Here is a 3,463-nt window from a genome sequence, read left to right as displayed (position 1 = left end):
CAACTGACAAGGGGTGTGGTGCTCCTATGAGTAGCAACTGGCAAAGAGGTGTGGTACTCCTATGAGTGGCAACTGGCAAGGGATGTGGTGCTCCTATGAGTAGCAACTGGCAAAGGGTGTGGTGCTCCTATGAGTAGCACCTGGCAAAGGGTGTGGGGCTCCTTTGAGTTGCAACTGGCAAAGGTGTGGTGCTCCTATGAGTAGCACCTGGCAAGGGGTGTGGTGCTCCTATGAGTTGCAACTGGCAAGGGGTGTGGTGCTCCCCTTACTTTTCAGCTTGAGCCCCTACCCCTAACACTGCATGCCACTGCCCTACATATACCCTTCATCTTATCCTCAGTATCCATCTACACTCCTCCCAGTCACTTTCATTTACCTACACTCCTCCCAGTCACTTTCATTTACACACTCCTAGTCCATCTCTCATTCTCCATTCTCTCCATGTCGCTATACATACATATATAAACAGGTACTATTTAAAAACTTCAGTGCCTTACCTTACACAAGAGGTCGTTAGAGTTGCTGACTGGTAGCCTAATGAATTAACTACAGCAGTGATATGGACAAGGCACTCTAACGACTTGACCAACACCACTGTGGGAGAAAATTGTTACTAGTTTTGTTATCAGCAAAAGAACTAGATGTTTATATCTAATTTTAACCAGAGTCCTGGCAAGTGACTGCAAACAGCCAGTTCACTGTGGTAATTTTCCATAACATCGTTTCCACCTGGAAAATCATTTGAACCATTAATGAAATAGTAAGCTGTCATATGATATATGATGCAGACAGCTTGATATGAGGAGCGAGAGGTAAAGGGTCCCACAAGTACAGTACACAGTTGCTCCAGAGATACAGCACAGAGTGGTTTTGTTGCAGAGTTTTCATCATCATCACACCAGTGCTTCCAATGCAATGTCAGTAAGCTGATGATTCCTTTAGTGTTAACAGTTAAATGAATGTACTAAATATACATATGCATATGGCTGACATCAGGTAAAATACTTATGGGGGCAGGTGCAGCATACGGTGAACTTGAAAGAGACCACTGGTAACAGTGTGCCCATCCCACCGTAAGTGGTGCTCAAGTGTTCGTGATCACATTCCCCATAGTCTCGGGATATACACTTGTCTGTGTATTATCATATGCCCACTAACAGGAAAGCATTATGACTGTCTTTAACAGGTTCAACAAAATATATTTGAAGAGTGTTTGGAAGTGAATATCACATATTACACCAATGTTGGTGATTATTTATAAGCTACATGTTACTGAACAAGCATTCTGATCTTTATTTGTGGCAAATGCCTTTTATAGAGCTTCATCTGTCTATCTACAGTGTAGCAGTGGTTTCCAACCTGTGGGGCATGCCCCCCTATGGGGGCATGAAGGGCTGCCTGGGGGGCACGAAGGCTTAATAAAGAAGGTAAGTATATTTGAACACTATGAATTATGATGGAATTCAGTAATTTCTAAATATGGAGAAAATATTTCAGATATGAATAAGAAATCCAGTTATCTGAATATATAAACAATTTCAAAGATTAAGAATCTATGGGTCTGGTTAGTACTTGGATGGGTGACCGCCTGGGAACACCAGATGCTTTTGGCATAACGTTCTCCCTGCGTGTCAAGTGGGGTTAGTGGAGGATTAGTGCCCCTCCCTGTAAAACAATTAACTCTAAGCCGTTGGCCACCCTGTTTGGGATACATGGCGTCTGGCAATGAATGAATGATGATGAAGAATCTATGATATTTACTGACATGTGCCAACTATGACAGTAAATACAGTATTTGAGGAACGGGGGCACAGGGAAAGTGTCATTCAGTGAGGGGGGACTAGAATTAGAAAAGGTTGGAAACCACTGATCTAGTGCATAGCCAGATACCACAATCCCATATGGGGTGGCTGTATGACTTTAAGTAAACTGTTTTACAGGGAGGAGTACCAACCCTCCCCCAACCCACTTACCGACACGTGGGGAACATGTATGGGTTGGTTATGTGGTTACCACCCAGAGTTGTAAATGGTTTCCTGGCTTACAGGACCCCATTAGGCATGTCACTCAATGTAAAGCTACCTGAATAGGAAAGAAGAGTAATAAAAAGTGACAGGAATGATGGATGAAATAGGAAGAGAGGAAGGCAGACACAGAAAAGGAATGATAAAAGCAAAGGTAGAAGTGGGCAGCACTATATCAGGTGAGTGGATAATGGACACCACCCACCACCATGCAAATGTTATATCATAACATACTGACCTAATAAAAGATATAAAGAAGAGTGTGAAATCACTATATTTCAGCAGTTGACCACTGAAATTAACTGTTTTTACATTTGTATCGAACATCTTATAAAGGCTCCAACATGTTTACATGCATTGGCCTTGATCACCTAATGAAGTCTCCACACTACTCGATATCTTGCAGCCTCCCTATTCAGTCCCATATCTCTGAGGTCACGCTCTATGACCTCATCCAGGATCTTCTTCAGTATGCCTCTCACAATGCTACCCTCGATGTTCACACTTCTCACCATCCACACCCAAATGTCATCCTCCATCCTCTCCACAAGCCCAAACCATCTCAATCTGCCCCTTCTCATCACAACACCAATACATTCCAGTCCAATTCTTCCTCTCAACTCTTGAATTGCAATCCTGGCGACTCCATCCATCCATCCATCCATTGTCAGACGCCATGTATCCCAAATGGGGTGGCCAAGCGCTTAGAGTTAATTGTTTTACAGGGAGGGGCACTAATCCTCCACCAACCCCACTTGACACGTAGGGATGCCAACAGCATCTGGTGTTTCCAGGCGGTCACCCATCCAAGTACTAACCAGATCCAACGTTGCTTAACTTCGCTGATCAGATGGGAAGCGGTGTACTCAACGTCAAATTCACGAATACCCTACACATCTATCCAGTGCCGAATTTGGGATGTGGGGGGCCTGGGACTTGTTTTGGTGGAGGGCCCATCCCAAGCATCAAATTAGCATGGTGCTAAATGAAAATACATTTTAACCCTCGCACTGTTGCAACAATATGCTCGCTCACAAGATACAACTCGTTCCCGACGACCTATGATACTGTATTCAGAAATTGATGTCATTAAGGATCAAGTAAAAACGATACTTTCTGAAAAATCTCCACATTAAAAAGCCCTGAATGAAAAAAACAAAGCAGCCCTGAAATGCACTGAACACTTCCTAGCATATCACACAAAACGGACGAAGGACATTCTTAGGGTGGGAACATGGAATGTGAGAGGAGTGAATGATGAAGTGAAAGAGAGAGAGATTGTTCAGGTGCTTGAGGATGCAAAAGTGGATATATGTGGATTGACTGAAACTAAATGGAAAAGTGAATGGGTGAGAGAATGGGAATATGGTTTAGGTATATGTGCGGGAGTCAATGAAAATGAGAGGGCAAGAGAGGGAGTGTGTCTGATGATAAGCAAG

At 43.4% G+C, this 3,463-nt stretch overlaps 1 pseudogene; it reads right to left on the bottom strand.

Annotated features, from left to right (window-relative positions):
* Positions 1–2,793: 2,793 nt before the first annotated feature.
* LOC145390491 (5S ribosomal RNA) lies at positions 2,794–2,912 on the bottom strand (annotated as a pseudogene).
* Between the last annotated feature and the right edge of the window lie 551 nt (positions 2,913–3,463).

Source organism: Coenobita brevimanus, chromosome 14, assembly GCF_032717465.1.
Source record: "Coenobita brevimanus isolate Jiangsu-jjx chromosome 14, ASM3271746v2, whole genome shotgun sequence".
Classification (NCBI taxonomy): Eukaryota; Metazoa; Arthropoda; class Malacostraca; order Decapoda; family Coenobitidae; genus Coenobita; species Coenobita brevimanus.
Note: the sequence above shows the minus strand (reverse complement) of the source record. Positions and strands in the feature narration are given on the sequence as shown.